The 26,728-nt window shown below is 55.6% G+C and overlaps 1 protein-coding gene across 1 annotated transcript in view; it reads right to left on the reverse strand.

Annotated features, from left to right (window-relative positions):
* Positions 1-26,728, reverse strand: part of Hpcal1 (hippocalcin-like 1) — a 75,712-nt gene that overhangs the window by 7,729 nt on the left and 41,255 nt on the right. The window contains exon 2 of the mRNA XM_013013511.1: positions 9,497-9,622. The gene's annotated coding sequence lies outside the window, so the exon portion shown is untranslated. The remainder of the gene's footprint in view (positions 1-9,496; positions 9,623-26,728) is intronic.

Raw genomic sequence — 26,728 nt, forward strand, 5'->3', positions numbered from 1 at the left:
GATGGAGGGGAGGAGGGGGACATGGCAGGGGTGAGGGTGGAGGGGACACGGCAGGGGTGAGGGTGGAGGGAACGAGTCCTCAGCACTTTCCAGCACTGAGTCCTCTGAGGGAGTAGGCTTTGCAGGTGTCCAGGCTGCTGTGGCGCAGACGTGCACAGAATGAAGGATAAAGGTGATGTGGCCTGGGTAGGGCTGTGCGCCGGGGCTCACACCTGGAACGCTAGCTCCCGGGGAGACTGAGACCCAGAGGATCAAAGCCAGCCCAGCAGAAAAGTCCCAGTGAACCCACTGCCAACTAACGGCCAAAAGCTGAGCTAGAGGAATGACTCAACGATCAAGTCTGAGGCCCTGAGTTCAAACTCTGGTACGGGCAAAAACAAAAGGAGACAAGAAGCAGGACTCCCAATGCTCCATTCTTCCCTGGGTTTCTAGGAAGATGGCATTTAGAGTCAAACCACCAACTGTCCAACAGCTCACGCCGGTAATCTTAGCTATTCAGGAGGTTAGAAGCCAGCCTGGGCAGGAAAGTCCATGAGACTGCTATCTCCAATTAACTTCCAGGAAACCGGAAGTAGAGCTGTGGCTCAAATGGTAGAGGCAGTCATCTTGAGCAAAGAGCTCAGGGACAGTGCCCAGGCCCTGAGTTCAAGCCTCACAAACAACAAAAACAAAAGCAAAAACTGCAGGACAAGCAGGGTGCTGCTGGCTCACACCTATAATCCCAGCTACTGGTGATCCTCATCCTGGATTGAAGCCAGCCTGGGCAGGAATCTGTGAGACTCTCATCTCCAATTACCACCAAACAGCTGGGAGTGAAGCTGTGGCTCAAGTGGTTAGAGCATCATCAGCCTTGAGCAAAAAAGCTCGGGACAGTGCCCAGGCCAAGTCCACCCCAATCCCAGCATCGTGACAAAACAAAAGTAAAATAAACAAAAACTGATGGAGGGCAAGAGGGTCTCAAAGCCTGCTGGTGGCTGACCGTCCCAGGCCACGCCCAGGGAGGGCGGGACAAAGAGATCCAAACCTGGACGGGGGTCCCAGAAGGCATGGCCGAGAACGGGCAGCACCATCCTATCTCAAGGCAAAAGACCAAGGCTTTGGGGAGGCCTGTGCCAGTCTGCAGCAGGATGCCAGGACGGGTGACTGTAAGGCAGGGGTGGCCTCCACTCCATGCCTGTGCCCCCGGGGTTGTCAGCTGGCCTCTGCCCCAGCTGAGCTCTGTCAGGACAGTGTGGTGAGGCCTTCCTATCGTAACTTATACAGATGTCAGGATGGAGCCTACAAATGCCAAATAGAGCATTTGCCTCAGGCGCGGTCCCTGGGCAGGCAAGTCACAAAGACCCTGTGAAATGTCACAGGCAAAGGGCCTTATCTGGGCTCCCCTGGAGGCTCTCAGGCAGCAGCAAGGAACGCAGGAGAGGCAGAGCTGTGACTATGACCCCCATTATTAATGGAGCACACGAGCCAGTCTTATTGACACTCAGCTGTTTGGGAAGATGGATGACCAGAAGCAAGCTTTTCAGGGGTGACGCGAAGCCACGGTGCCAGCTTCATTGATCAGTGTGGCTTTCTTCTTGGGGGTGAGGGGCACCCGCTTCCTTCTCAGCGTCAAGGGGCTCTGAAAGGCCGCAGGCTTCGCAGCCCATTAAGGAGCAGGCTGCGCGTGAACTCTCGGGCAGGGAGGGCGTTAATGCGGCTCTTAGAAGCATCTCTCCGAGTCTCAGCTACCCAGTTATTATTCTTAATGTGCTAAATTGTAAAGAAAAGGAAAAATAAACACACAGCTAGGGACCCCCAGAGTCGATACTGCCCTGCCGGCAAATGAAAGCCTTACTAATGGCAGAGTTGTAGCTGCCGCTGGCTGAGGCCTGAGAACCACGGGCCGCAATGGCACTGGGCTTGGTCCAGTGCTCCGTGAGTCGGCTCTAAAGCTCAGAAGACCGCCACACTCACACACTTGGAAGGGAGATGAGGGGGGACAGGGGACACCCAGACGTCACGAAGACGAGGGCTCAGGATGAGGTGGGAGCATTGGTCTGGGTGAATCTGGGTTTGTGAACATGGGCTGAGACGGGAGCTAGGATGCGTTTACCCCATCTCAGCTCCTTCTCTGGGTAAGACACACGCTCCTGTCCTAGGAGGGACTGTATTTTCCCCAAAGAACGCAAATCTGTCTCTTTCTTTCCTCCAACAGCCCAGCCCTAGTGCAATTCTCCCAGGAAAGAACTCAGTCCTGTCCAAGGGGGTTTCCAGGAACTAGGTACCAGTGCGGTGGGGGGGGGGGGGGGGGGGGGGGGGGGGGGGGGGGGAGGGAGGCTGCAGGTGAGTGGAGATGCATCTGGGGCCACGCAGGCTGCCATGTGATCAGGGAGACACTAGAGGGCACAGGAGAGCATGCTCTCCAGGCCTAAGCTCTGACACACCTCCAGCCCTACTCTGCTACAGCCAGGATGGTGCCTCAGTTTCCCTACCCATAATCTAAGGCTGTTTTGTTCCATAGGGCAAACCACCAGTTCCGTATGCTGAGCCCTGAAAAGGTGGCTAGTCTGAACTCCTATGTGTCCCTCGCATACCACAGACATTGTGGAATCTCATGAAAACTTTCTATCTTGGTTACATGTGCAATAATAAATGGTTCCCTTTGGGATGCAGTGGGTTAAATCATGTTGTTAACATTAATTGTACCTTTTGCCTCTTACTTTTTTAGTGTGACTGGAGAAAAAAAGAGCTCATATACACCAAATGCTGGTAGCTCGAGCCTGTAATCCTAGCTACTTAGAAGGCTGAGATCTGAGGATTGCATTCAAAGCCAGCCCAGGCAGGCAAGTCCCTGAGACTCTTATCTCCCATTAATCACCCCCCCAAAAAAGCCAGAAGTAGAGCTGTGGCTGAAGTGGTAGAGCCTAGCATTGAGCAAGAGAAGCTCAGGGACAGCGCCCGGACCCAGAGTTCAAGCCCCTGAACAGGGGGAAAAAAATCCCATATGCATGCGTTGTTATATCTGTGTTGTTATATCTCTACTGGATGAGCTGGGCGGAGGTAGAGTATTAAGTGGCTGAAACTGGAGCCACCAAACAGGAACTCTTTTCAAGTTCATTAGCACTCTGTGGTGTCTTCTACTTGTACTATCCCTTAGTCACTTGAGTAAAAGATAAAGTGTTTGTATTTCACAATGCCTGTGAGTTTCTATTTCCAGATGCAGGGCACTTTGGGCCTCTACAAGAGGTCAACAGTTATAGATCTGAGGCTTAATAGATCTGAGGCCTGAGGCCTGCGAAGGAGTGGGGAGGGGCGTCAGCCACAGTGGCCACCCTGCCCCTCCAGAGCAAGCTCAGCCAATGCCCAGTCATCCTGGGGAAGGGAGGCTGGACCATTCAGGTTTCCGGTCCTCAGAGCTGCTGAAGAACATGTGGCTGCAGGCTGGACTTGCTCCTGTTTTTGTGCCCGTCCTGGCGCTTGAACTCAGGGCCTGGACCCTGTCTCTGAGCTTTTTTGCTCAAGGCTGGTGCTCTACCACTTGAGCCACAGCTGCACTTCTGGCTTTTTTGGTAATGGATGTAGGAGTTTCACAGCTGCTAGCTTTGAACCGTGATCCTTACATCTCAGCCTCCTGAGTAGCTAGGATTATAAGTGTGCGCCACCAGCGCCCAGCTGGACTGGCTCTTGTGAAACCTTCCTGGCCTTGTGCTCATCTCAGTAGCTCTATCCCTGCCTCGTGATGCCCCAAAGCCTCCAAGAGTACAAGACAGGGTGGAGACAGCCAGGCACGGCCCAGAATCCCCTCCCCACCCTAGACCACCAGCCTCCCTCCCCTCTCCGAGCTGAACTGCCCTGAGGTGGGAGATGAGGAAGAGGTGGAGAAGAGAATCCCCAAGAGAATGCCTCCTTGGCAGAAACTGCCAGTGGAAGAGGAAGAGAGACACGGAGAAAATTCTCTTGGGACACCCCGTGCCTCCGCAAACACAGGTTCACCCATGGGTCAGAGCCCTTCAGTCCTGCAGCGAGCTTCTATCTACGCACCAGCACAAACACTACTTCCCCAAGATACATTTCCAGACCTGCTACCATGGTTCTCGCTTTGGCAGTCCAACACTATTCTTCATTTATTTCTATGGTGACGTCAATTTTTTGTGACATCTTTTATCTTTTCCCTTCATTATGTCTTGAATGAAGAGAATGCTTCATTTACCCTAGGACACCCTGCGCAGCAGGTTCCAACCCCAGGGCCTCTGCATTTGTGTTCCCTCCACTTCTCTGCCCTTCCTTCCTTCCTTCCTTCCTTCCTTCTTTCCTTCCTGGTCCGGCGGTCCCGCAGGTCTTGAGGCTCAGTCCCTCAAGCATTCGTGCTTCTTGAAAGGCTTTCTGGGGAAGCCTCTTCTAGAACCCCATCTCAAGTCACAACCGCCTCACGCTTGGCCCTCTTCACGACACTTCCTCCTGGCTGGGGACACATATGTGTACTGAATGCAGCCCGCACTCCAGCATGGAGCTTGAACTCTGGGCTTGAGCGTTGTCCTTCAACTCTTCAGCTCAAGGCTAGCGCTCTACCACTTGAGCCACTTCTGTTTTTCTGGTGGTTTATTGGAGATAAGCATCTCACAGCCTTTCCTGCCCAGGCTGGCTTTGAATGGTGATCCTCAGATCTCAGCCTCCTGAGTAGCTAGAATTACAGGCGTGAGCCACCGGCGCCCAGCTAGCACCCAGCTTCTTGTTCCTGGGGGCCCTGCGCATGGATGCAGGGAGGAAAGAAATCTCTGGGTTTCTCCCTTCTCTGAAGGGAACTAGAGGCCACAGCAGGCTGCAGCTTGTGGGTGGAGGTCGGGACACTCAGGGCAGGCAGCCCTGGCTTGGCCTGGCTGTGATTCTGGCTCCGGGTGCTGGAGCAGCTTCCTGGGGCTCTGGTGCTGGCTGTGTGGAGTCCTGGCCAACCCTCGCCTGGGTGGGACAACCGGCATGTGCGGCCAGTTGTCTCGGCTGAACTAAGATGCTCAGTCAGGATGTGAGCCACAGCCTCTTCCCAGAGGAGTGAACTCAAGGCTGGCTGGCTCTGTGAGTTCAGCCAGAGCCAGCACCAGACACTGGCTGAGCACAGTCCGCCGTCCTGGGGTTTGAGCAGGGCCTGAGTCACGTGGCTGTGCTGGAGCTCCTAACCTGCTCTCCAGACTTTTGTGTGGCCCTCTGAAAAAGGAGCCTGCAAGTCAGGTGCCAGTGGCTGACACCTGTCATCCTAGCGACTCAGGAGGCTGAGATCTGAGGATTGCAGTTTGAGCCAGCCTGGCAGCCTGGACAGCAAAGTCCATGAGACTCTTATCGCCAGTTAACCACCCCCCAAAAAAGCTGGAAGCGGAGCTGTGATTCAAGTGACAGAGCGCTAGCCTTGAGCAAAAAGGCTTAGGGACAGTGCCCAGGTCCTGGGTTAAAACCCTGGGAGGACTGGCACAAAACAAAACAAAAAAGTCCTCAGCTAGGTGCTAGTGGCTCACACCTGTAGTCCTAGCTACTCGAGAGGCTGAGGTCTGCGGATCGTGATCTGCCTCAGCAGACAAATCTAAGAAACTCTTATTTCCAAGTAACAGCAAAAAGCCAGAAGTGACAATGTGGCTCAAAGGCTGGAACAGTAGCTATGAATGGAAAAGCCCAGGGAGAGCATGAGGCCCTGAGTTCAAGTTTCAGTGTTTCAAAGTGAAAATGAGCGGGGAGGAAGGAGCTCAGTGTCCCCGCGGTGGGCGTGAGGGAAGCAGCGGCTTGTGCTCAGGTGGCCTGGGACCACGCGTTTGATGACAGAAGTCCCTTCTCTCCCGGTGCGTGGAGTGTGGGGCGTCTGTGGCTGCTGCCTGGTGTGGGCCCTTTTCAAAGCCAGTGGGAAGGACAGAGAATCTTCAGACACTAAAAGGACACTGGGAATTACCCAGCAGCAGCTCCTGCTAAGGAAAAACTGAAGGCAGATCTGAGATGGACCGGACAGAATCTGAATGTGTATGTACACACACATCACATGCACAACTCGATCTACACACATCCATTTCCCAAACCCACCCCCCACGCGCGCCAGACACACCCATACCAGACACACACACCATATACCACAGCACAAACTACACATACACTACACCTCCCTCCTATCGGACGCACATCTGTACAGACACGCACCAACACACAGCACACATGAGCCTGACCCCATTACTGCTCGATGGTTCTTTTTGGCACCTGGCCCTTCCGGGCCAGACAGGGGTGGAACAGCTGGGATTTCAGGCCTGGAGCTCTAATCTCTGGAGAAAATAACATGGGCCACATTCCCGTCAATTCATTCGCTGACTGTTCTCACAGGTGTGGGCCGCCAGGGGTGCATGCGGCCTGCAGGCGTGCAGAGGACCTGCACATGATCAGAGCCACCTGGGGCCTGCCGTGGAGGAGCGCATCCGGTGCCCAGCTCCGCGGAGCCGGGGGGAGGCCTCGGAAGTGAAAACTGCTCGCTGGCACAGGGAGGGGTCCCCAGGGAAATCCAGCATGCTGCCCACAAGAGAGAATGGAAAAGTACAGTGCGACTTAACGGTGCAGACACAGCCAAGCTCGGGTTCTGCTCCTGGGGTGCAGGGGCCCCTCACAGCAGCTGGGCTTTGTAGATCAGCAAGTACCTCGTTGCGAGGCACACGTCTGAGCCCATTATCTCTTTAGACCCCTCAACAGGCAAAGAACAGACTCCAATATAGAATGTGAACAATACAAAATAGAACAGACATGAACAACGCGGAATAGTCTAGAACAGTAAAGAACAAAATGAAACGAATGGATGGAAGGAAGAACTATCCTTTCTATCAAGATGTATTGCCTAAAAGTTCCTGCTTTCGCCTGGTGGCTTGGCTCTTATTAAGGAGAAGAGGAACTGCTTTGGCGTAAGGAAGGGTTTTTGAAATGTAAGGTTTTGTCTTCAACTGGTTTCTTGGCAAGGTGAAATTACAACACATCCCAGACTGTTCCAAAAAATAGCAGTGAGGGTATATGTTGAGATGACTCGTGAACACCTTATGTAAATAAATTTTTTTTTTTTGTCGGTTGTGGGGCTTGAACTCTGGGCCTGGGCGCTGTCCTTCAGCTCTTCAGCTCAAGGCGAGCACTCTACCATTTGAGCTATAGCGCCACTTCCGGTTTTCTGGTAGTTTATTGGAGATAGGAGTCTCACGGTCTTTCCTGCCCGGGCTGGCTTTGAACCGCGATCCTCAGATCTCAGCCTCCTGAGTAGCTAGGATTACAGGCGTGAGCCACCAGCGCCCAGCTTATGTAAATACATTATTATTCAAACTAGCCAATCATGAGCAGACTGTGAACCTGAGCCCAGCCAATCAGAGCAGAGGGGCGGGGCCTGCTGTGTTAGGGATAAATAGGGAGCTGCCTGCCTGCTCTGTGTAGTTGCTTGCCAGGTTTTTGGCTGATGGTGCAGCTTCCTGCAGAAGTGAATTTTACCTTGCTGAGATGATTTTTCATCTTCATACCTATCGTTGTGACTCCAGTAATTCTTTTTTTTTTTTCAGTCGGTCGTGGGGCCTGAACTCTGGGCCTGGGTGCTGTCCCTCAGCTCTTCAGCTCAAGGCTAGTGCTCTACCACTTGAGCCACAGCGCCACTTCTGGCTTTTTCTGCTTATGTGGTGCTGAGGAATCGAACCCAGGGCCTCATACATGCAATGCGAGCACTCTATTACTGAGCTACCTTCCCAGCCCCTCCAATAATTCTTTTTGCCAGTCCTGGGGCCTGAACTCAGGACCTGGGCATGTCTCTGAGCTTCTTTTGTTCAAGGCTAACAATCTACCACTTGAGCCACAGCGCCACTTCTGGCTTTTTCTGTGTATGTGGTGCTGAGGAATCGAACCCAGGGCTTCATGCATGCTAGGCAAGCACTCTACCACTAGGCCACATTCCCAGCCCTCCAGTTGATCCTTGAAGATCATATTTATAACAATGAACAAATGTAAGGCATAGAGAGAAAAAGTGGAAAGAAGAAAGAACAATAGGTATCATCCAACCTAGGAATTTGCTTTGCTCCTGTCCCTAGAAACCAGTGTCAGCCAGAACTACCACTTTGCTCTTTTCCCCATCAATGGCAGAAAGCTGAACTTCTGCAGGTCTCTGCGAGAGTGATGGAAGCATTCTCAGTTCATGGACCGCACACACCCCTACCAACATGAACTGTGGCCAAGTTTTGAATCCATGGCCCCCACTGAATGAGGTTTGGCCACATTCTAATAGGTGTTGGGTAGAAGTGACTGAGAAGAAATGGCAGAGTAAGGTTTACATGGACAGGATGGCTTCAATCCCCATCTACCCCTTCTCTGTGGTGTCTGGGGGGTGAGGGGGTTAACAGGCTGACAGGACCGGGACAAACCTGCCCTCTGACAAGGGCAAACCTGTGAGGTGCTGTGTGGGGCACAGACCCGGAGGCTCAGCCCTGGTCTGTCATAGGAAGCCAAGCCAGGAGTCTCTTCCCACAGTCCAGAAACTTTCTCTTGTTTTGATAAACTTGGACACAGTGCCCTTCTCCCCCCTCCCCCAGCTCCCCCCCGGAAGCATCCCATTGCTATCTGACTCCTGTGTCTTTGGGAAGAAATCAAAGCAGGAAGTCACCCTCCCTAAGCATCAACCCCACAGCAGAGCCCAGGAGTAGGAGGTGCCACTGCCCTGGGCAGCCATGGCTGCCGTGGCCGCGAGCTTCACTACAGTGCTCACGTGGCCTCTCGCCATTTCTATTCCTGCACTCAGACAACGCGAGCCACCGACGGTGCAGGGAGTGCTGGGGTCCACACACGCACCCGCACAAGAGCGCTGGTCAGCACACACCAACCACCGCTGCTCCGTGAACTCGCACTGTGAATTCACAGCGCTCCCAGGCTGGCCACATGAACCCCTTCTTCCCTCCCCTGACTGCCCAATCGGGCATGGTGCCATGCAGGTGGGGAGCCCAGGGTGAAGAAGGGAGGCAGTAATGCCAAGATGTACCAGCGGACGGGCGCCCTGGTGCTTCTGGGCCCGCCCTCTCCCCTCCTGACCCTTCTCCCCAAGGACACGGAGCTGGAATCCACTTACACTGGGCGCAGCCACGAATGAGCCCCAAACCAATTAGTACACAAGCCAAACAGAGGAAGTGCAGTCATTGTGTGATGGGAGGGGGAAGGGAAGGAAGGAAGGAAGTCACAAGGGAGGGACCTCCAACCTCTGCAGTGGCCCAAGCGGGGTCCTGGGTGCCCTCTGAGGGTCCGCTTCCTGGTCTCGGAATCCTCCAGCAGCTTTTCTAAGCCAGACAGCCCACCTAGGTGAAAACCCGCTTCCCGGAGACCCCCGAGACTTCAGGAATAACCCACTGGCAATATCTGTCCAATGCCGGCTGTGTTCTCAGTGATTCGTTCTAGGCTGAAAATCTGCACATGGAGTCTGTCAGGGCTTAGGTATTGAGGGTCACAACACAGGCCAAAGCCAGCCCTGCACCAAGGCCTCGTGCTCACTCACCTGGGGCGGAGCGGAGGTCAGACGGAGTAGGGGTGGGGCCGGGTCGGTAGGGGTGGATGTGCAGAGCAGGGGCCGGGCAGGGTCGGTAGGGGTGGATGCGCGGCTGATGGCAGCTAGATCATGCCCCTGGAAGAGAAGAGCGGGTCATGAGGGACACGGGCACCTGCCGTGCCCACCCCTTCCTCTCCACTCGCTTCCCCTGTGCCCATCAGGAGGCAAAGCGTGGGCCATGCCAGCAGACGCCTGGTGAGACACTAGCCATCTGAAGGAATGCTGCCCCCCCAGCCCCTTCCGGCCCCTCCACGGCTGCTTCTCAATTGGCACTGGGGGGGTCCTCCTCACGCCTGGACTCTTCCTTGAGGGCCACATTGCCCAGCCGTGGCCCCACTCACTGTGGGTGCTACCACACCCACCCCGAGTGCCACACTCCCCGCGAGTGCCACCACACACGCCGCGCTCACCACCAGTGTCAGGGTCACCGTGACCCACGCCCTGACTGTGATTCACCACCCCACACCATGAACGCCACAGGCCCCTGTCCGGCTGTCCAGCGCCACTCCCCCCCCCCCCCGGCTTCAGGGGACAGCCTGTATCACAGGTTCCTTTTCTTTTCTTTTTTTGTCGGTCTTGGGGCTTGAACTCTGGGCCTGGGCTGTCCCTCAGCTCTTCAGCTCACTCACTTGAGCCACAGCGCCACTTCTGGTTTTCTGGAGGTTTATTGGAGATAAGAGTCTCACGGCCTTTCCTGCCCAGGCTGGCTTTGAACCGTGATCCTCAGATCTCAGCCTCCTGGGTGGCTAGAATGGTAGGTATGAGCCACCAGCGCCTGGCTTGCATCACATTTTCTATCAGGGCTGTCCCTGTGCCTCTGGCAGCCGTGCCAGCTTCGGGGAAGGTGCTGGGAGCGAGGTGGGCCAGGGGAAGCTCCGGCTCCTCCATGCCTCTGCGCCTGCTTCCCCGGGCACACCCGCCGCCCTCCGCACGGCCAGCGTCTCCGCCCGCACACAGGCAGGGCGAGGCGCCAGGCTGGGGCTGGGCGCTGGGGACACACCTGGCAGCGCTCCCTGCCCCAGCGCCTCAGGGGCTCCCTGGGAGCTCCCTTCTCTTGAATTGCAAATTTGCTCTAGCACTGAGCCACGGGGCCACCGGCCACCAGCTTTTCGGTGGCAGAGAAAGGTGACAGCCACAGCAGGAGACGGCATGAGGGAGCAGAGCCATCGTGCGGGAGTAATCAGGCTGGGTTCTGGCTGGTGGCCGGGACTGTCTTACAAGTCAATTGGCGTGCCTGTCTCTTTCCAGAAGAGCCCAAGGCAGAGGCCTGGGTGATGCATCAAGAATCACTGAACGTGGCTGGCCCCGTCCAAACCCTTCCAGCGGGCTGGGCAGGGGCAGCCCACGAGGGCTGGGCAGGGAGACAGAGGCAAAGAAGACAAAAGTCCCAGGGAGGTGATGGGACCCGTGAACCCGTCCCGTGAACCCCCTGCCTGACACCCCACGCCGGCCCATGGCCACCTCATTTCCAGTTATCTAGGAAGTAGTCCTGACCCCCGGGCACTCCAGCTCCTGGCAGGGTGGTCTGGGGCAACTCAGGGACAGCCAGAGGGAGAAGAGCGGAGAGCGGGTGTGCGCCTGCCCTGGCTGGCTTGCTCTTGAGATTTCCTATTTAAAATGATCCCAAAGGTCAGGCCTGCAATCCAGGTCTGAGGATCACAGTTCAAAATCAGCCCTGACAGAAAAGACTGAGAGTCTTATCTCCAATGAACCACCAAAAAAAGAGGGCAGTAGAGCTATGGCTCAAATGGTAGAGCACCAGCCTTAGGTGGAAAAACCAAGTAAGGGTTCAAGGCCCAGTACTTCCACAAAAAAAATTAAGTACGCTAGCTAGAGTAATTAGGACAGAAAAAATTACTTAAATAGACGACATCTATAGTGAAAAGAATCTTCTCTATTTTCTTAATTCATACTTTATATATAGCAAGTCCTAAGGCATCTAACTAAAGGGCTGTCAGAACTATTGTATTTCTATACACTTGTGACTCAGTCAGGCGCTGGTGGCTCACACCTGTAATCCTAGCCACTCAGGACACTGGGAGCTGAGGAGCAAGGCTTAAAATCAGCCAGGAGGGGCTGGGAAGGTGGCTCAGTGGTAGAGCACTTGCCTTGCATGCTCGAGACCCTGGGTTCGATTCCCCAGCACCACATAAGAAAAAAGCCGGAAGTGGTGCTGTGGCTCAAGTGGTAGAGTGCTAGCCTTGAGCTGAAGAGCTGAGGGACAGCGCCCAGGCCCAGAGTTCAGGCCCCACAACCGGACCCAAAAAAAAAAAAAAAAAAATCAGCCAGGACAGAAAAGTTTGCAGACTCTATCTCTAGTTCAAAAGTGAAAAGCTGGACTGGAGGTGTGGTTCAGTAGTAGAACACCAGCTGTGAGTGAAAAAGCCAAAGGAGAGCATGGGACTCTGAGTTCAAGCCCCTGTACTAACATACATGCATGTGTGCACACACACAAATATACTCGCAAGTCAAAAAAAACGAGAAAATAATTCCAGATTAATAGCAATAAAAGACTAAAATCCTACGGAATAAATCTAATGAATGAAATGCAAAAGTCCTAATCTAAAAACTACAAAACAGCACTGAAAGGAATCAAAGCAGCTCTAAATAACTGGAACAAACTCCATCCTTATAAATCAGAAGACAAATCTACAGCAGATTTTATAATTCCACAAATCATAATTGGATTACAAGTCATTATTAAGTTGCTACGACTTCTCAGCCTGATGCAGATTCAACACAATTCTCAACAGAAGCCCAGATTTTTTATTTTTTTTGTCAGTAGTGGGGCTTGAACTCTGGGCTGGGCACTGTCTCTGAGCTCTTCAGCTCAAGGCTAGGGCTCTACCACTTGAGCCACAGCACCACTTCCGGTCTTCTGGAGATTAATTGGAGATAAGAGTCTCATGGACTTTTCTGCCCAGCCTGGCTTTGAAACAAGATCCTCAGATCTCAGCCTCCTGAGTAGCTAGGATTACAGGTGTGAGCCACCAGTGCCTGGCTCCAGCTTACTTCTTAGATACAAACTGAAATGTTGATTTAAAAAAAAAAAATCACATGGAATTGCAAAGTGGCTTGAATAGCCAGAACAATTCTGGAAAGGAAAAAAACCAAAGCACTTGCAACTCCTCATTTCAAAGTGTACCTTTGGTAATGATAATCAGGATGGTGTGGTATTGGTGCAAGGACCAGCAATGTAGAACAAACAGAACCGGGTATCGGTAAATAAAGCCACATTTGCAGCAAACTGACTTTCAAGGGTCTCGTGGCTTTCCAAGGGGAGAGAGGAGCTTTTCAAGGAATGGTGCTGAGCACTGCACTGTGCATGCCAGAGAGCCAAAGCGCTGTGTGGGCCTCGTCCAACGCTGTGCACAGAGTTAACTCAAAATGATGCTGAGGAGGGGATCTGCTGGGCGCAGGTGGCTCACACCTGTCATCCCAGCTGCTCGGAAGCTGAACTCCGAGGATCAAGGCTCAAAGCCAACCTGGGGAGGGAAAGAGCATGAGATTCGTACCACCAAAAAGCCAGAAGTAGAGCTGTGGCTCAAGTAGTAGAGTGCTAGCCTCGAGTGGAAAAAGCTAGGGAGCAGCAGCTGGGCTCTGAGTTCAAGCCCCAGGCAGCCCCAAACAAAAGAAAACTGCTGAGGAGTCAGCCTGGAGGAAACCCTCAGCTTCCTCCTGGAAAGGGCTGGTGCGGGCCAGGACATCTAAGACCCAGCGAGTTCTGGTCTTGGGGTGAGCACTGGGCCAGGTCCTCACGGTGGCCCCGGAGGCTGTGGAGCCTGTCATCTTGGCCAGCCAGCCCTGGGGGAAAACACCTAGAAAAGTCTTTCCACGCTGGGCGTGGCCTGGCCAGGCCTGGACTTCCCACCCCTGGCTGCCACCAAGACCTGTGGGAAACCGGAAGCGGCCCCGCTGCGTGCTGGCACAGGGCGTGTGTGCGCTGCAGAAATGACGGACGACCTTAATATTCGAAATCCAGCTTAGCGAGGAAGCAAAGTCCCGCAGGGAGAGACACAGCGTGGGCCCGAAGCCAAAGGACGGCTGGGTTTTTCTGGATTGTGGTTGTGCTGAGGTGAATGGAAATGACTCATTCCACCAGGCCCCGGGTATCACGGCCAGTGCCACCTTCCGTATCACGGAGGCCGTTTTCCACGGCTCAGCTCAGGACAGTGAAGACGCTGTGGCCCACAGAGGCCTCAGAAGCCCAAGGGACACAGAGAAGCTAGGTTCACACGAGACCCCTAGGCTACACGCTTACCTACGCAGACGGGGCTAGGCCGGGGCAGGTGGCTCATGCCTGTAATCCTATACTCAGGAGGCTAAAAAGTTCAAAAACCAGCCCAAGCAGGAGAGTCTGTGACTTTTCTTTTTGGTCAATTGTGGGGCTTGAACTCAGGGACTGGGAGCTGTCCCTGAGCTCTTTTGCTCAAGGCTAGTGCTCTACCACGAGCCACAGCGCCACTTCTAGTTTTTGAGTGGCTAATTAGAGATAATCTCACAGGGGACTTTTCCGCCCAAGCTGGTTTTGAACCACGATCCTAAGATCTCAGTCTTCTGAGTAGCTAGGATTACAGGTGTGACCCACCAGCACCCGGCTTGTGAGACTCAAATGCTGAAAGCAGAGCTGAGGCTCATGTGGTGGAATGTCAGCCTCGAACACAACAGCTCAGGGAAAGCTCGGCCCGAAGCTCACCCCAGAACCGGCATAGAAACACACAAAAAAACAACAGCTATATCTGGACTAGAGAACGCTACAGAATTACCAGGCCGCACAGAAACAGGCCCTCAGGACACAGAGAACTGAGGCCTGAAGACCTGACACCTCTAAGCTCCAGCCAGCTTCTTCTGCACGAGGGGGCAGGAGAGAATGGCTCCCTGCCATCAACACAGCCCCGGCAGCCTCCTCCAGCTACAGCTACTCAATGCAGAGGACCCTGGGCCAGGGCTCTAGGAAAGATGGAGACTGCTTGGTACTCTTCACCAATATTGTCAAAGAGCCCACGGTGTTCACTGGGCGGACGGAGTACTCCCTTCAACACGGAGGAAGCCCAATGCACGCTAGTGCTGAATTCCAGTAAGTCACTTGGTGGTCCTGGGCTAGTCTCCTTCTGGCTTTTTTTTTGCTGGTTAACTGGAGATAAGAGTCTCATAGACTGTCCTGCCTGGGCTGGCTTTCAACTGCAATCCTCAATTCTCAACCTCCTGAGTGGCTGGGATTATAGACAGGAGCACCAGTGCCTGGCTCTATGGCTCTGTTGTTGGTTTTCACATCCTCATTGCTGGCCTGCCCTCCCACCCAGGCCCTGAACAGGGACAAGGGAGGAAACCAGCTTCCTGGAAGAGAGGAAAGGACGCTCCCGACGCAGAGGGGCGCCCTGACAGCTGGCGGCGAGGGCCGTGCGCAGATGGATGGAGGGCCTACACCACCTTCAGCTCCCAGCTTCCAAAGCCACTAATCGGGAACTTCAGAGCGCACGGGCTGGGCCGCGGCAGCACGACACAGGCTGAGCCGTGTGAAAGACACATAAATTATTCATTGCCCACAAATGAGCAGCTTCTGCCATCCCGCGGCAGCCGCGGCGCCCCAACACCCCAAGTGCCAAGAATGCCATTAGTGACGGCTGGGCTGGCGGGCACGGGCACCGGCGGGGCTCGGCCTCGCTGCAGTCAGCTGGCCGGCCCTGCCCGCGCCGGGGGCCAGCTCAGCCCCGGGGGGCGGGGGGAGCGGTGCTGATTTTGTGCAAGGACGCCGTCTGGCCAAGGAAACCACATAGAGCCCACAGTCATTCACATGCAGAGTCCCAGGCCCGGCCCTGGCCTCCACAAGCTCGGGTCGGCCCTGGATTCTGCATTTCCACGCGTATCTGAAGCTGGGGCTGGGAGCAGGGGGGGCCCGCAGTCACCCCAGAGACCATCCTTGCAGAGGGGCTCCGTGGATGCCGGTAAGACAGCTGGACGTGAACACAGCGAGGCCTCTCCCTGCCGCTCCATTTTCCCACCTTCTTGTTGCTTTGCGGCCAGTGCTGGGGCTTGAAGTCAGAGTCTGGGTGCTTTCCTTGAGTTTTTTGTTTTGTTTTGTTTTGTTGCTCAGGGCTGGCACTCTACCCCTTGACCCACAACTTCACTTCTGGCTTATCTGATGGTTCACTGGAAATAAAGTCTCACAGATTTTCCTGTCCAGCTGGCTTTGAAATGCAATCCTCAGATCTCAGCCTCATGAGTAGCGAGGATTACAGGTGTGAGCGCTAGTGCCCAGCTCTTTCCCTTTTTCTATCTTTTGTTCCTTCAGCAGAGCTCCCCCCTTTCTTCCCTCCTCCTCCTCCTCTTTTGATGATTAATTGGATTATAAGAAGCTCTCTTACTTTCCCACCCAGGCTGGCTTTGAACTGGGATCCTCAGGTCTCAACCTCCTGAGTAGTAAGGATTACAGGCATGAGCCACCAGCGCCCAGCTTACTCATGGAGACTGTCAAAGGCGACAGGACCTTGGCTAGCACACTGCAAGCCAACAGGGTGCTTCATGAAGGGGGTCGGGTGTGCCAGGACGCTGGGACGGAACTGGGCACACCCACTCTTCACGCTGACTACTCCACCCTCCTGGGCAGTACAGAGGTGTTGGGGACTTTGTCCCTCGTCCCTGTGCCTCCACGAGGGGACGTGTGCAAAGTCACACCTGCTGGTGTCCAGCCTCCTGCCCTCGGCCCCCATCCTTCCTCTGGAAGCGGCTTGTCTGTGTCACTAAGGAAATGGCCTCTGAGCCCAGCCGGCGCCTGCGTGTGGAGGTTCGCGGTGGCGATCTGGCCACCTGGGGCTGTGACATGCACTTTCAAGGTTGTGGGGACGAGGATTCCAGCCATGAAGGAAGCATGCCAATCCGGAGCTACCAGCAAAAAAGGCTGTCATGTGTGTGCACACACATGCACACTCCCACACTTGTACACACTCTCACGCTTCTTCACGAGAGATTGCTGTCACCTTGACACCTCTGGCAATGCCAGACGTTCTTGTCACTAGAACTGGGCGGCGGGGAGAAGTCCGCTAGGATGTCCACTGGCCAGTGATGTTGTGTCAGTGTGGACGCCAGCTCAGAGGACACCCGCGCGCCTCCCACCGCCGTGGTCCCTCTTGGACTTCTCCTTTTCCCAACGATTGAAACTATTTTCAGATTCCAGTGGCAAAGGACATGTGTTGGTCAGCTTTCTGTTACAGTGCCCAGGATGGCGAGCTTGTGGGGAGGGAAGGTCTGTTTTGGCTCATGGTTTTGGAGGTTCGAGTCCCTGGTCTCTTGTCCTGGCGCTTTGGGCCTGTGACGGCGCCACGCATCAGGTCAGGAGCGCGCGGCAGGTGAGGGTGTCTACCTCATGGCAGCCAGGAAGCAACGGCAGAGGAAGAGACCAAGGTCCCAAAACCTGCTCCAACGCTGCGCCAGTGACCTCACTTCCTCCCACAAGCCCCACCCCTTACAGGTTCCACCACCTCCCAACCAGAGCCGCAGGCTGAGAACCCAGCTGCAAACACAAAGCTTGGGGGGGGGGACGGACGCATTCTATGATCTAGACCTATCCTCTTGAAGAGGACACCCAAAATGACGTCACTTCTCTCTACAAAGGGGAAAGGGAGCGCCTCAGCCAGCCCAGGCAAGGCTGGGACACACAAGGACTCGGGGCTCTCTCTCTGGCATATGGTGGGGGCAGTGCAGCCTACTGGGGACTCCCCAGGAAGCTGCCCGCCTGGCCAGGGAAGGCAGGCACTGGGGGGACACAGGTGGTCAGTGGCGTCTGTGGTCAGTCCGGCTCCCTGGGTCTGAACAGATCACAGCTGGAGGCTTGGGCCTGCTGCCCAAGGCTGGTTCCGGCAGGCTGGCCAGTGCAGGCACAAACAACAAAAGCCCTGCCCTCCCCCTCCTCCGTAGGCCCCTCCCCCCCTCAGCCATACCCGTGGCTTGCTGGCCACCAGCCCACACACCCTCTGGTCAGCTGGGGTGTGGCAATGCTGTCTCCGCAACCCAAGCAAGGCCAGGACATTGCGGAAGGACTGCTGGATTCATTCCGTTCGTTAGTTTTCTGCAGTACTGAGGTTTAAACGCGGCTTTGTGCTTGCTAAGCAGGCACTATTTTTCATTTTGTCAGCCATGGGGCTTGAACTCAGGGTCTGGGCGCTGTCCCTGAGCTCTTTTGCTCAAGGCTATCGCTCTACCACCTTGAGCCACAGCGTCACTTCTGGTTTTCGAGCTGTTTATTGGAGATAAGAGTCTCATGGATTTTCCTGCCCGGGCTGGCTTTGAACTGCTATCCTCAGATCTCAGCCTCCTGAGTAGCTAGGATTACAGGCGTGAGCCACTGGCGCCCGGCTTGGACTTTTTAAAAAATTACAAAGTCACTGCAGCAAAGGGCAGAGCAGCCAGCAGCAGTACCCCCGGCCTGGCACACAGCCCCTGGGGGCCATGACACCTGCACCCTGACACGTGTCCAGAGCTCTAGTGAGGCGTTAAATCTGCCCAGACCCCACAGAACCTGGGTCAGGAGGCACACCCTCCCAACGAGGGGGCGCTTAGTTCAAGGTGCCAAGCCAGCCCTGACTGCAGCCAGGGCTGCGGTGGCCCCACAGGAGCAGCTGAGGGTGCAAGCCGCCCACCTCGTCTTCCTTTCTCCAAACCAAAGTGCCAAGCCTACCTTTCCTCTGTCTGGATCCCCTTGTCAATCTGCCAGAGATCCTGGAAATTTTCTGGGTATTTCAAGGTTATTTATTTATTTTTGTGCAAGTACTGATTCTTGAACTTAGGGCCTCACACTGTCATTTGGCTTTTTCACTCAAGGCTGGTGCTCTACCACTTGAGCCACAGCTCCACTTCCAGCTTTTTGGTGGTTGGTTGGAGACAGTTTCAGAGACTTTTCTGCATGGTCTGACTGCGAACCATGAGCCTCCAATCTCAGCCTCCTGAGTAGCTGGGATTCTAGGCAGGAGCCACCAGTGTCCAGCTTTTGTTTGGTCTTTTGTAATGGTGTCTCATTATTTAGCCTCAAACTTGCATTCCCCTGCCAGAGCCTCCCAAATGCTGGGGTTACAGCCTGCACACCACGCCCGGCTCCCCCTGGAGTTCTAGCTGCTCTCCAGCTTTGCAGCCTTGGCCACTGTGGTAAGCATGACACATCTTATGATGCAGCTGATGACATTACTGATGTGGTCAGGACAAAGTCATTGGGCATGAGATGTCCAGCCATGAGGGTGACCCCCTAAGGGCTCTGACGTAGAGCCACAGGACTGTGCGGTCACCTGACTGCACCACTGCCCTGTGCAATTTCAAGTATTTGGTCCACAGCCAGGAGAAAGAACCTGGTACATGAACCCCTGAGTCCAGCCATCTTGTTCAAGGGCCTCACCCACCCCCTGCTGCCAGAGATTTCCAAAAGATACCCCTCCCTCTTCTTCAAAATGTCTTTGGGCTGAGCACCAGGGGCTCACCCCTGTAATCCTAGCTACTCAGAAGGCTGAGACCTGTAGAGCAAGGTTCAAAGGCAGCAAGGGACAGAAAAGTCCATGAGACTCTTCTTTCCAATTAGCCAGCAAAAAGCCCGAAGAGGAGATGTGGTTCAAGTGGCAAAGTTCCAGCCTTGAGCATCTGGCTGCTGGCTAAAGAGTGATCTCTAGTGTGGCGTCTAGTCCCAGTTCCTGGCTCTATCCCTGAAGGGAGGGAGGCGGGTGGCCTTCGGGGCAACGCGGAGGCTGGACTGAACCATGTCCAAGTCTGGACACTTCTACGACTTACCATTAAAAGTTATAGATATGGGGAATTTTAATGATGTGGGAACTGGAACGGTATGGCTGTAAATGGAGAATGCGGGACGTGAAATGAATACACAGTGTGACGACAATTACATTTCCCCGCCTCTTCAGCCCTGTAACCCAACAGTGTCTACAAGGAACGGACCATCTTCAGCCCTGTAACCCAACAGTGTCTACAAGGAACGGACCATCTTCAGCCCTGTAACCGAACAGTGTCTACAAGGAACGGACCAGATGGCTGCTGCGGTTATCACCGAATTGCAGGGTGGCGGGTTACAGTTGCTGGCTTCTTCTCTGTATTGTCCACACCTTCTATGATGAGCATTTGTCATCAATAAATGGCCCAGGGGCCCAAGGGACAGCAGCCGCGCTCCAGCCCGTTTCTGGCGCAGACAGCACCGAATGGATAGCTAGCTGCGCCCTTCTGCTCCAAACCCACATGTGAAAGTAAGTCTTAGTGGGGCGCTGGTGGCTCACGCCTGTAATCCTCCTCTCCTAGGAGGCTGAGATCTGAGGGTCATGGATCGAAACCAGCCTGGGAAGGAAAGTCCACCAGACTCTTATCTCCAACTAACCACCAAAATTCTGGAAGCGGAGTTGTGGCTCAAGTGGTAGAGAGGCAGCCTTGAACCAGAAAGCTAAGGCCCTGAGTTCAAGCCCCTTGACTGGCATGCATGCGTGTGTGCATGTGCAGTGGGCACCCGCACACCCATACCCAGACCGTGAACACCTACCTCGGCTGGACAGTGTGCTCCTTGTGGGCAGCCTGTGTGTACCCCAGAGAGAAAGATCACCTCCTACAATCCCCAGAAACCAGCCAAGAAGACAACGCCGTGTGCATCCAACGCTGAAGAGAAGAAGGCAAACACACAGCCCCAGGGCCACAGGGCCACATGGTCCCGAGTGGTGAAGGAGCCTGCCACCCGTGACTCTTCAACCCGGTTATTTTTTGCCAACTTTTGGGCTGGTTGTTACATAACTCCTCTAATGACTGTGTCTGATACAGTCTGTTGTCCCTGGGGCCCTGCCACGCTCCCCCCCCCCCCCACCGCCCCGAGGAGCCAGGCTGGGCTGGAGGGGAGGACCTGGAATGCTCTTCAGGAAGGAAGGAGCAGAGAGCATTTGGAGCTCAGTGGGAGAGCGGAAGTGTTGCCTGGGAGCCTGGGCAGGCTCAGGCCAGCTTTCTCTCAGCTCCTGGGACTATAGGACTGGGCTGGATTTTCCTAGAGCCCAAGGCAGGAAACTAGACCTTTGTGCTGGGCATGATGGCGCATGCCTGCAATCCGGCCTCAGGAGGCTTAGGAGGAGAATCACAGGGTTGAGGCCGGCCTTACTATACAGTAAGACCACGTCTCCGTTATTAGAAGAAAAAGGGAGGTTGGGAGCAGGTGCCTCTCACACCTGTAACTCCAGCTACTCCGGAGACTGAGATCTAAGGATCAAAGTTCTGAGCCAGCCTGGGCTTTTCTTATCTCCAATTACCCACCAAAAATCTGGCAGTGGCACCACGGCTCAAGTAGTAGAGCCTTAGCCTTGAGCAAAAATGCTCAGGGAGAGCACCGAGGCCAGAGTTCAGGCCCCCAGAACCCCACATACCTATGTACAAGTACCCGCCCTCCCCGCTTTACAATGTCAGGCCACAGCAGCGGGTGAAGGGACACTTCCGGAGGAGACACTTCCAAGGACCTGAGATCCCAAACTGGGCACGGGGCAGAATCCTGGGCCTAGGCTTCCTCTGGCATGAGGAAGGCTAGGGGTAGGTGGGGTGCTGATGGCCCCCCGGGGAGGCCTGTCAGTACAGAACGGCTGGGAGCCAGGTGGTCCCCCGAGACTGGAGGTGAGGCCCGCCCCCCCCCGCCCCGTCCCCCGGGAATGAAGGCTCTTTCTTTCCTGTCCTTGGCTAGGAGCACGAAACATGGAGAGCCCACTCCTGGGGCCTTGACGTCTGATAGCATCTACTGAGCACCGCCCGCCCGTCCGGCCAGCCGGCAGACCAATCTCCGGTTTCTAGGAACATTTCTGTCACTCGTCACTTTGGATCACTTTAAATTTTAATTTTTCTATTATCAAGTCAGCCGATAATGATGACACCGTACCCTCCCCGCTCATGTCTTATTCATGCAGAAGAGCGGTGCTGGGAACAGGCCACCTGCATGCCTCTTCCCCTCCAGGCCCGGTTTTCCCGGACCCCTGGGACCCCTGGGCCCACGCAGGATCTAGCTGTGGCTGCCCCCTCCCCCTACACCCCCCCACCTGTTCAAGGGTCAGGCCAGCTGGGGAGAGCAGCAGGGCCCAGGACAGAGGAAAGCTGACTGCCCCCTCCTGGGCCCCATGGGGCCTGGGCTGGTGATAACTCACCCTCAGGCTCCTGGTTCCATCCATGGGCAGCCGCCATCCAGTGGGCAGCATGGGGAGGGGGCGGGGCACGGCTCACCTTCCAGGCAGATGGAGAAGCAGCTGGCTGGGCCTGCCAGCCTCCTGCTGCTGTGCCGTCCCCTGGCCATCCCCTGATTGCCTCCCTCCCTACCCAGGGAGCTCCCAGGAAAATCAAGTCAGGTATTGGGCCCACAGCCCTGGACACAGTGCTGGGAAACAATTCATGCTGAGTAACTGGAAGGAGGCATGGGGGGGGGGGGGGGGGGGGGGGGGGGGGGGGGGGGGGGGGAGGTGCTCAGCTGACTCCCAAGGAGACACACAGGTTTCTCATCCCTCACCTCAACCGACATGGCCCAAGGGGCTGCACAGCTTCCTACTGGGGCTCAGGTCCCCGGATGGGGCTTTTCTGACATTTAGCTTCAGCTACAGAATGACTGGACCCAGAGATAAAGTGACACTAAAATGAGACGAGCTGGTGAAATAGGAGACAGATAGAAACTCAGTGTGAATGGACACGAAGCGACGTGCTCCCAGGCCTCTACACCGGCCACGGCATGCATCCCTCCACATTTATCAAAATCAACAGGGCAAGGTGGGCACTGGTGGCTCACGTCTGTCATTCTGGCTACTCAGGAAGCTGAGATCTGAGGATCACGGTTCAAAGCCAGCCTGGGCAGGAAAGTCCACGAGACTCTTATCTCCAAGTAGCTACAGAAAAGCTGGAAGTGGAACTGTGGCTCAACTGATAGTGCTAACCTTGAACACAGAAGTTCAGGGACAGCACCTAGGCCCTAAGCTCAAGCAAAAAGGATGTGAAATGACCTTCCAAGAGAGACCTGTGCACACGGCCCACAGACTCAGAAGAGGCAGCTGGACATGCCGGACTCCCAAGCCGGAAGAAGCAGAGGCCGAGGGGAAGCGCCCGGAGCCCGGCTGCAGTGGGGCGCAGCCTCAGGAGGACACCGCTCTCTAGCCTGTACGCTCTGCCGCCAGCCCCTGCGGCAGTAGGACCAAGGGGCCTGCAAGACCCTGGAACAACTTGTCTGGAGCCGCCACCAAGCCCAGGCAGAAAGGCACAGACGGGGGGGGGGGGGTCACAGCCACAGACAGACACAGACAGAGGTGGACTCCAGGGCTGTGGCTTCCCTCCAGACCCCGAGGACAGGGCTCAGGCGTCAGGACTGAAGCAAACGCGTCCCCTCCCCCAGCACCTCTCCCGAGCCCACGGGACACCCCTGCCACCTGCCACTCTCTCACGTCCCGCTTAGCCGCTCCCATCTGGGCCTCACAGTCTGAGCCTTGGGTCCATGACCAGAGCCCTGTGGTGACTTTAGATGGGGTACTTCTTTTACAGCTGAGGACAATGAGAACAGAGCTGAAGACCAGCCAGGAGCAGGTGGCAAAGTCCCCTCTGAGCCCAAGTTCACGCACAACACTATCATAGCCGGTACCCCAGAAGCATCGGCCCACTCAATGTAAGTTGCGTCCCGGATGTTTTCAACAGTACAGGGGTTCATGCACCTCGTGGGGCACCCCTGAGTCGATGGACACAAGGCCAGGCCAGTGCCACTTCGCACCGCCTGGCTAACATGCCCAGGTAGCCTACAACAGCCTCACCTGAGGGCCGCTGCTGGGTTCCGACATGAAAATCACCCCAAAGCGATGGGTGCCGGCGAATCATGCCTATAATCCTAGCTACGCAGGAAGCTAAGGACTGAGGGTCGCAGTTCAAGACCAGCTGGGGCAGAAAAGTCCATGAGACTTCTACCTCCCACTGGCCACCAGAAAGCTGGCAGTGAGCCTGTGGCTCAAGTGACAGAGACCAATCTTGAATAGAAAGGCTACGGGGCAGCTGCCAGGTCTTGAGTTCAAGCTCCAATATCAGCACGCACGCACACACACACACACACACACACACACACACACACACACGGCACGACTCACCAGAGGCCAGCACCTTCTCTGCTCCCTGGTGCCTCTACCTGGCAGCAGCCAGCTGAGTGCTTCTCACCTCACTCTTACAGAAGGGAAGGGAGCCACAAAGCAGGCAGAGGGTGAGACCCAGGCTGGACATCCTAACCCCATGGACTCCACGCATGCGCCCCTGGGCTCCGGCAGGCCCAGCTGGTGAACAGCTCGGCTTCTCCATCATCTCCCCCATCACAGACGCCCCACCCCGTGGATCAGACTGGGAAGACAGAAAAGCAGAGGGAGTCCGGGAGAAGGTATCACCCACCATGCAAGGGAGGGAGACACGTAGACATGGATCCAGGAAAGGGGTGCAGGACTCACCCTGCACCCCCAGTGATCCACCAAAGAGCACCAATTCTGAAAGAACACCGCCATCCCGCCACCTAGGGCCTAACCCGGCTAGAAGATAAGTGGACCAGGTAGGCGCCTGTGTGTGGAGATAAGGCTATACATAGACGGCCAAGTTGACTTTTCCAGGATGTCAAGAAGCACGCCCCCTGGGAGGATCAGAAGTTCTTTTCAAGGACATGTGGCGGTGGCCCTACAAGGCCAGAACCTTTTCCCTTTCCAAACTTCTGAGTCCAACTTCTTAGAGAATGGCGGGCTTGCGCTGCTGGCATCTGGGCCTCCTTTTAGCACCAGCTTGCCCTGGTGGATCCAGACATCACATATGATCACGCAACAGGCAACTGGTGGCAGCTTCCAAAGTACATTGGCAGACATACCGACCACCTCCTCCAGGCAGGCCTCGGGGATGCCTCCTAGGGTCACCCTCAGGTCTTAGGAGAGCCGGGCACACACCTCCCTCTGGGCTGGGTGCCCTTCCCTCGCAGGCAGTGGTGATTTGCCACTCCTGAACTGGCCAGAGGCAGGTGAAGGCCTGTCCAATGAGTCTGAGCTAGGAAGCAACCAGGGCCCAGGCCAGCAGCGCAGGTATCTACAGCCACCCAGCCCCTGGAGCACGGCGGGCTCCACACCAAAGGCCCTTGTCCTCGCAGATACCCTGAGGCCAGGGTAAACATCGGAGACTTCTCCAGAGATCAGCCATGGCGGCTGCCAGAAGTGACAGCCCCAAAGTGAACAATCCCACGAAGGCAAAAGAAGCACAGAGACCGGGCCACGGGTGAGCACTGGAGCGAGGAGCAGCCACTGGCTCTGCCGCGGCACACAGCAGCGTGGCAGGCACCGCCGGGCCATCCACGCCTGGCAGGAAGCGGTGCCAGTTCGAGTGTGGCTCTGCCGACTGGGGAGGAGCCTGCGGCTGCCGCCAGCGCGGGAGCTGTGCTGTTGGGAAAATCAAGCAATGATGGCTTCCTCCTGCTGTCTCTCCCACTTGGTTTAGCTGTCGGCTAAGAAAGCGAAGACGGCTGTGGAGCTGACTTCCAACAGATGTAATCAAATAGTCTAGTCCTGGATTCTGCAGCCACTGAGACGTTGGTAATTCAATTCTTAAAATGTCATTTTGATGCCTCGGGCACAGGCTGAGAATGTTCAGGAAACACATGCTCGTCTGGGCGCGCGCACACAGACTGACCTTGAACCCCAGCCATGCGGTGTGGGAGGCCGGGCTCCCTGCACATGGCCACCACCGGAGGACCCAAGACGGGGGACAGTGGGGACAGTGGACAAACCCCATTCCTGGGGAGGGAGGTGCTCTGAGTCAACGGCACCAAGCCTAAGGGAGGGAACTCCCAAGCCCGGCTTACTGCTAAAATCCAGGCCAGGCCAGGGCTGGGTACTGGGGACACCCATGATAGGGACCCCCTGCTCTTAAGCAGTCCTGTCTGCTGGAATACACACACGTGCGCACGCACGCACACACACACACACACTAACACAATCTCCCCCTCAATACCACCTCCTATTCACTCTGCAAATGTGAGATAGTTAATAACACAAATTAGATCACACTTGGAGACCTTTGCCCTTAGATGACAGAGAACTGGAAATCCCACTGGAGCCAGCCCCATGCAGCGCGGGCCCCATTCTGTTCCCCTCCGCGTGTCTCGGGGCCCGGTCCTTCCGCCAGGCCATCCCCGAGGTGTCCCTCACTGGGTCAGGACACCCAGTGTCTGTCTACAGACCTTGCAGGCCTCTCCCTCACATGGACTGACCAGGTTCGAAGCTCTCTGGCCTCCTCATTGTGCCCTGGGAGTCTGGGTACCCCATATCCCCAAATGGAAGCCTAGAGTCCTCGTGCAGTCTCCGTCCTCCTCCAGGCCCGCTCTGTGACCCTTCCCCTCCAGGCCGCCCCACACCGCAGGCACTCTAAGTCACCCCAAATCACCCTGCCCTGTGGCGCTCACCAAGCCCAGGAAAGACGTCATTCACTGCGCATGTGCTGTGAACCCAGCTCAAGCACTGGAGATGAGCGCACCAGCCAGCAAACCGCTGACGATGATCGCTGGGCTTCCGGGATGAGAATAAAAGGCCCACCAGCCACACTCAAGACTTCCATCAATCTCCGCTCCAGTCTTTCCATCGCCCAGCCCGCAGGAGCCCACACAGTGGCTGACCTCGGAGCTGGCCTGAAAGCGCCTGCAAAAGCGGATCCCAGGCCCCTTCCCTTAGACCCCGTTCGGCAGGTGGGAGGGACCCTGTGATCTGCAATCTGCTGCCAGCAGACACACGGACCCCACTTTCCAGAAGCAGCCCATCACCTCCCACAACACTGGAAAGCCCAGGTAGGGTTGGGGGCAAGATGGATTGAGACACATTCATTCTGAGCCAAGCACCGGTGGCTCACACTGTAATCCTAGCTACTCAGGAGGCTCAGATCTGATGATCATGGTTTGAAGCCAGCCCAGGCAGACAAACCCTGGGCTCATCTCCAACAAACAACCCAAAAGCCAGAAGTGGTGCTATAGCTCATGTGGTAGAGTGTCATCCTTGAACAACAACAACAACAAAAATGCTAAGGGAGAGGACACAAGCCCCAAGTTCAAGCCTCAGTATTATTATGCGTGATCTATTGTCCAATCATGTTCACCCACATGGGGAGAGGCAGCGAGATCCTCGCCCAGTTCCTCCCTTGCAATAACTGAAGGCA

Source organism: Dipodomys ordii, unplaced genomic scaffold, assembly GCF_000151885.1.
Source record: "Dipodomys ordii isolate 6190 unplaced genomic scaffold, Dord_2.0 Scaffold20, whole genome shotgun sequence".
Classification (NCBI taxonomy): domain Eukaryota; kingdom Metazoa; phylum Chordata; class Mammalia; order Rodentia; family Heteromyidae; genus Dipodomys; species Dipodomys ordii.